This window comes from Triticum dicoccoides, chromosome 3B (genome assembly GCF_002162155.2).
Source record: "Triticum dicoccoides isolate Atlit2015 ecotype Zavitan chromosome 3B, WEW_v2.0, whole genome shotgun sequence".
Classification (NCBI taxonomy): Eukaryota; Viridiplantae; Streptophyta; class Magnoliopsida; order Poales; family Poaceae; genus Triticum; species Triticum dicoccoides.
In genome coordinates, this window is record NC_041385.1 from 239,719,223 (window position 1) to 239,726,312 (window position 7,090).

A 7,090-nucleotide genomic window follows, 5' to 3' on the forward strand; every position below is an offset into this window, starting at 1 on the left:
GAGTGGTTCAGAGGGTGAAGTTATGTGTGTGAGAGAAAGATAAAAAGAGGGTGCATGACTGCATGTAGAGAGAAACATATATAGTGTGCGTGGTATAGGAAGCAAGAGTGAGGGCGAGAAAGGAAGGTTGATGGAGAAACAGATAAATAGAAAGATAAAGATGCTAGCTAGTGTGTGTTAGAGATCAGAGTCGAGTGGATCAGAAGGCCGAGTTATGTGTGTGGGTGTGAGAGAGATAGAGAGAAGGTGCATGTCAGTCACATACAAACAAATATTAGAGGGAAATGAGATCCCGTCAGACTGAATTTTGTGTTTGGGAGAGAGAAATATATTTCACAACCAGAGTGATAGCTAGAGAGACATGTCAGGGGACGCGAGACATCTCTAGGGAGAGAGAGTGTGTGTGAGCGACATACAAGAGAATGTGGAGAGATATGAGACCCTAGGAGACAATGTTTGTATTTGTGTGTGAGAACGAGATAATTAAGAGGAAGCAAAGTCGTACCTTCTCATACCTAAGGCGCGCAAGACATCTCTATGTGAGAGGGGGTGTGCGAGTGGCACACAAGGGAATAGTAGAGAGAAATGAGACCCCGGAAGACGAAGTTTGTGTTTGTGTGAGAGAAAGAGATTGAACAAGGAGAATCATAGTTAGAGACACATATTATGGAGCAAGGTCTACATAGAGAGATATAGAGTGAAGGTCGAGGGAGAGAGTACCGTCAGTGTGTTATGAAGATAAAAGATCATTGTCGACATACAAGTAGCACGAGAGATACCTGAGAGACGATGAAGGCATATTGGTCTAGAGATATATATAAGCATGAGTAATAGCTATATGAGACGAATATCTGGATTAAAGGGGATTCAAATATTTAAACTGGAGACCACGACATTGATAATATCATAACGAAAATTGGTTTATCAAACATGCATATTCATTTGAATTTGGGGACACGTGTAATGTTATATAGTTTATCAATATTAGTGATCCATAGATTCTTTAATTAGAGACAATGCAATGTTTATATGCAATTAATGTCTAAACGGGATTACACTGTATGTTGCGTGTGTGAAACACATTATACATGTTTGAGAAATAAAAAAATAGAACCACATGAAACAGACATTAATTGGAGACAGTTAGCAAGGAATGCATACATTGGAATTGAACATAAAGTGGTTTCAAATATTTGAAAATCAAAATTAAGATGGATCCAGCCTTATGAATCTGAGATGATGCCATTCGTAAACCATATGTATGTATAAAGGGTGTTGTGCTTTTGAAAGTATATATAAAAAATGATGTATATAGATTTGTATTCGAATACAAAATGGATCCTGCCCGAAAAAAATACAAACTAGATTCGAATTGAGTTGGCATGGTAAACGTGCACTCTTTCTCTGCAAAAATTTGAACAAAGCGGGGAAAGTCGCAGTAACTGCCCAAAACCAAAATCTACGAGATGGAAATTGCTGCCTATCCCTAACACGCAAAGCCTATCGGCTCGATTTCTATAGGTTTCGATAGGGGTAGGCTTGTAATTTCACCCAAACGTGACATAACCGCCTCCGCTCTCACCTCCCCGGATTCATACACGGTGGGCGCCAAAACACAGTTTCTCCTCGGTCGAAATTGCCTCTGACCTCCCTCCCCAATTCATACATGGTGGGTGCCAAAACAAACTCTCGTCGGCCGAAATCTCCGTCGGCAAATATTCGGTGTATGCAAGATAACCGTCCTATCCGCAACAGACTATTATTGCTATGATGTAGGAAATTTTGAACGGGGGCTAAGTTTGTAAATTTCCTCGCATTTGAGTCAAGCGCACCCTGAAGACATGGTTCCCCCTTCCTCTCTCCCCATTCACACCCCGTGGGCGCCAAAGCACCCTTTCCACTGTAGTCTCCTCCGTCTGCCACCCCATCCACCGCCGTCCTCCTCCACCATGCCGGAGTTGATACCCCGACGCCGTTGTTCATTACGAGATATCGACCTCTCTCATCCACGTTGTCGGACCAGGATCCCTGATTCGCATCCGCTCGCTTCACCATGTCGTCGTCCTCCTTGCCGAGGCAGCCCGTATGACTGTCTCGTCCACCGCACCAGGATATTTCCCTCGCCGCCACCGTCTGCCCTCCTAGATCTGCTTCCATGCCGCCGACAGCCATCGCTACCACAGAACCCTCAACGCCTCAGCAGATCCTTACACGATGCCACACCAGAGGAGGTACTCTTTCATATCTGCTCAAGTTATTTATCTCAGCAAGAAAATAGATCGCCACTGCTTTACTGTGATTTCTTGTCCATCACTTCGAATCTTACTTGTTAGTTGCAACCAAACATTGGTTGCGATGTTGCCTTTGTCCGGTTTCCACCTTCAGGTCCTCCGTGGCACGCGCACCACTATACTCGCCATGCTTATGGTTTTCCTCTTCTATATTCCACATTAGGTTAAATGACAGTCGACTGAATTTCAAATTGGGGTCAGTCCATTTTTGGGAGTTCGCCAGAGGGAAGGAAGGGGCTCGCGGGAGGGCAAAACTCGACGTGGATGGGGGTGGGGTTAGCTACAAGGATGGCCAGGGGTGGCGGAAGATTGGACGTGGTGGCCGGTTCAGGGGAGGGCGGGGGTCGGTGGTTCAGCTGGCGACCCGTGCGGTGGTCTTTAGGGGAAGAATAAGATGCAAGGAAGAAGAAGGGTTAGGAGATGTAGGATCTTCATCCAACCGCCTGAAATGGTCAACTAACCCAAATGACGAAAGTCTACCAACTTGGATGTAGACATTCCCATATATTCAGTACTATTATCGTAGGTGCTTCAAGACGTACGTGCAAGCAATGCTCCTCAACCCATCAAGCTAAACACCATGCCACTCATAATTCCAAACTTAGTTGCTCAAATATGAATATGATATGATGCTGACATGTACTAAAATAGAGAATGTTTAATTGGTTAGTTAATGTTCCTACATTACTTTTGAAAAGCACATGCACCACATATCGAGGGACATCAGGGAGTTGCATTCTTTATGCGCTCTAGTTCATCATTTGTGGCCAACCAACACTTTATTTTCCAAAATCTGCTTGCTCTTCTTTAGCACGCACCTCTTCTGTTCTTCCCTTGTAAGTACTCTGTCCATACCTAAATATAAGTGTTTGTAGAGATTCCTCCATGGACTACATACAGAGCAAAATGAGTGAATCTACACTCTAAAATGTATCTATATACAACCGTATGTGATCCATAGTGGAATCTCTACAAAGATTTGTATTTAGGAATAGAGGGGGTATAATAGTTGTACAGTATGTTCTTTGTAGTGAAGAGGAGGAGGCACATTTGTTGTGTACATGTCTATTCGGTCGCTTGTCGTGGACGCTTTCAACTCTTCTTGTTGGTCTTCATGTCGATTGCCATGGACGCTTTCAACTCTTCGTATTCAATTGTATGTGTTGCCTTTGGGAGTTAGACTGATAGTAACAGTATTGTGCCTTCAGTTGTAGAGAGCTGGTATTCGAAGCCTTTCTAGTCGTACCATCAATACTAGCACATATATTTCAGCAAGTTCCACTTTCCTGATTTTACTCCTGATGCTTTGGGTTTTCCCATTATATCTACACTACGATCGGTGTAGGTTCTTTGTGTCCTACTAGCAGATGTCCACCCTTTAAAGCTAAAGAACACACCAATCATACGTCCTAAGGTTCTTCAAATACGAATGTGATATGATACTGACATTACTAACAGACACACATTTTTAATTGGTTAGCTAATGCTCCCACTTGAGTTTCCAAATGCATGTGGCCACATATAGAGACACATCATGGAATTGCATTTCTTTGGGCGATGTGATTCATCATGGGTGGCCAACCAACATTGTATAGAAAGAAGGGGAATCTCAATAATATGCTTCCCCTTCTATTCTTTAACATATTCCTCTTTGTTCTTCTTTAGTAAGTATAGTATGTTACTTTTCAGGAAGTGGAGGAGGGACATCTACAGTCGACTGCTCTATTGGGCCGGTTCTGCTACATTATTTCGCACTTCGAGTTGGTCTGCCATAATATCCCAGAAATGATGGGAGTCGCACGGTCTTTGATAGACTAGACTGATAGTAACAGTTGTGCGCCTTCGGATGAATAGGGCTGGCCTGTAGGTGATCGATAGGAAACATATTAGTAGAGGCAAAACCCTGTATTTTCCAGCCAGTTCTGCTTTCCCAATTTATTTATGGTGCTTAAGGTGTACCCTTATTATCTACACTACGATCTGCCTACTAGCTCTGCGCTCTCGCTATCATGGTTTGGCAATAAACTTTCTATACGGTACCTTATGAACCTATCATCTGCCAACTATCCTTACATCTGGAGCTCCCAACAGGTATCCTATTTTCTGTGTAGTTGTGCCAGATTATATTAATTTACTCATCATATTACAACACACATGGGCTCTCTCACCAGAATCCAATGATAGCACACAAGGGTTTTACAGGGAGCCCCTATTATATTACAATATCCTCTGCATTACAAAGATAATCTCACTACTATATATGTTTCATGCTTTTTAGATATTGTACGTAATCACAATGAATATAAGAATGCACACATTAGAAGAATATTGTGGAATAGTTCAATGGGTAACAAACTTGGCATCAAGGGATTGAGGTCCATTGTGGATGCAATGAAACCCACATGCTCCCGACCTATAGATTCGTATTCAAAATATGATCCTAATGACTATTCTAAGCTCAAGGAGTCAAAGGCATATGGCCTATCCAGTTCACCCAATAAGGTGCTTGTTCTAATTTGGTAAGGTTTCATTGGTTGCACATATCTTGCATAAGGTGTCTTGCATTTCTTTTGCTTCATTGCACCGCCATCTGCTTAGTTTACTCATGATATATGTGAAGATGCCATGCCCATCCATTATCAACACCTAGTCCATTTGTCGTCATACCATTGCCATGCCCATCCATTATCAATACCTAGTCCATTTGTCGTCATACCATGTTTTTTCATTCAAATGATGTTCTTGTGTTTCAAATATCCAGAAGGAAGATGGTGATTAAAGAACCTGAAGGAGTACAAGCAAAGTCCTTGAAAAAGGTGGTTCTATCGGAGAAATCACATAGCACCTGACATATATTGGCGATAGAACCAACGCCGCAAAACCTAGGATATCACAACTATGCTGGCCGCTGCTTTTCTCTTGTGAGTACCTATTATCCTATCAGTGTCCTTACATTCATACCTGGTGGATTATGTCACATCATTGTGCATTATTGCTTGATTATCCACTGTTCGCTCCAAATTATCATATCTATATGAATACTTAAACTAATGTAGAATAAACCCAATGCTTATGAAGAAATTTAGTTATGCATTGTTCTTGTAAGTATCTGTTGTCCTTCATCACTGTACTTATATTTGTCAACTAGTTCTTCATGTACACTTTGCAGCTTATTTTCCCTTGCCTTACATTTTATACACATCAGATCTACATTTACACTTGCCAAAATATTGAATAAAACCAATGTTGCTGAACAAGTTTAGCTCTGCATTGCTCTTGTCAGTGCCTTTTGCCTGTATGTTGTAGTTACATCTGTACTCTGCATCTTAAGTTAAATAATCGCCATTTGTTCCAATATTTTCACATATATATATATATATATATATATATATATATATTTACTCTTAACAAAATGTAGAATAAAGGCAATGCTCTTGAAGAAGAGTGTGTGGTAAAATTTTTGAATTGTGCCCCATCAATATGGACAAGGGTTTTATAGAGCATGTCTTCACTACTAATGTAAGTTTTTCCTCCTTGAGCCTTCAAACTTTGTGTATATTTGGATAGCTATGAGTGCAAATGCTGTTTATTTTTGTCGTCTGCATCAAATTGCTTGTTCAAAGTTTATAAAGAAGTACATAAACATAAGTTTGTCCTTGAGGGAGTCCTGTACTAGGGGGTGTCCGGACAGCCGGACTATCATTATCCGCCGGACTCCAAGACTACGAAGATACAAGATTGAAGACTCCGTCCCGTGTCCGGATGGGACTTTCCTTGGCGTGGAAGGCAAGTTTGGCAATACGGATATGTAGATCTCCTACCATTGTAACCGACTCTGTGTAACCCTAGCCTCCTCCGGTGTCTATATAAACCGGAGGGCTTTAGTCCGTAGGACAACATACATTACAACAATCATACCATAGGCTAGCTTCTAGGGTTTAGCCTCCTTGATCTCATGGTAGATCCACTCTTGTACTACCCATATCATCAATATTAATCAAGCAGGACGTAGGGTTTTACCTCCATCAAGAGGGCCCGAACCTGGGTAAAAACATCGTGTCCCTCGTCTCTTGTTACCATCCGACTAGACGCACTGTTCGGGACCCCCTACCCGAGATCCGCCGGTTTTGACACCGACATTGGTGCTTTCATTGAGAGTTCCTCTGTGTCATCACCGATAGGCTTGATGGCATCTTCAACCAGCAACGCTGTCCAGGGTGAGACTTTTCTCCCCGGACAGAGCTTCGTATTCGGTGGCTTCGCACTGCGGGCCAATTCACTTGGACATCTGGAGCAGATCGAAAGCTACGCCCCTGGCCGTTAGGTCAGATTTGGAAGCTTAAACTTCACGGCCGATGTCCGCAGAGACTTGATCTTCGACGGACTCGAGCCACAGCCAAGCGCGCCGCACTGTGACGACGGGCATGATCTAGCTCTGCCACTGAACAGTGCCTTGGTGGCCGCACACGGGTCCGCTTCGGCCATTATCCCGGAGCCGATCGCCCAGATCGAGGGCTGGTGGATAGACGCCGCCCTGGAGGATTCAACATCCACGGCGATGGAGCCGAACAATAATCTTGTCCCCTGCGAAACTCGTGATTTCGAGGCACCGGACTCCTCGCCGGACTCCGAACCTCCCGCGCCCCTACCAATCGATCCGGATTAGGCGCCGGTTATGGAATTCACCGCCGCGGACATCTTCCAATACTCGCCTTTTGGCGATATCTTGAATTCACTAAAGCATCTCTCGTTATCAGGAGAGTCCTGGCAGGACTATGGCCAGGATGGTTGGGGTACGG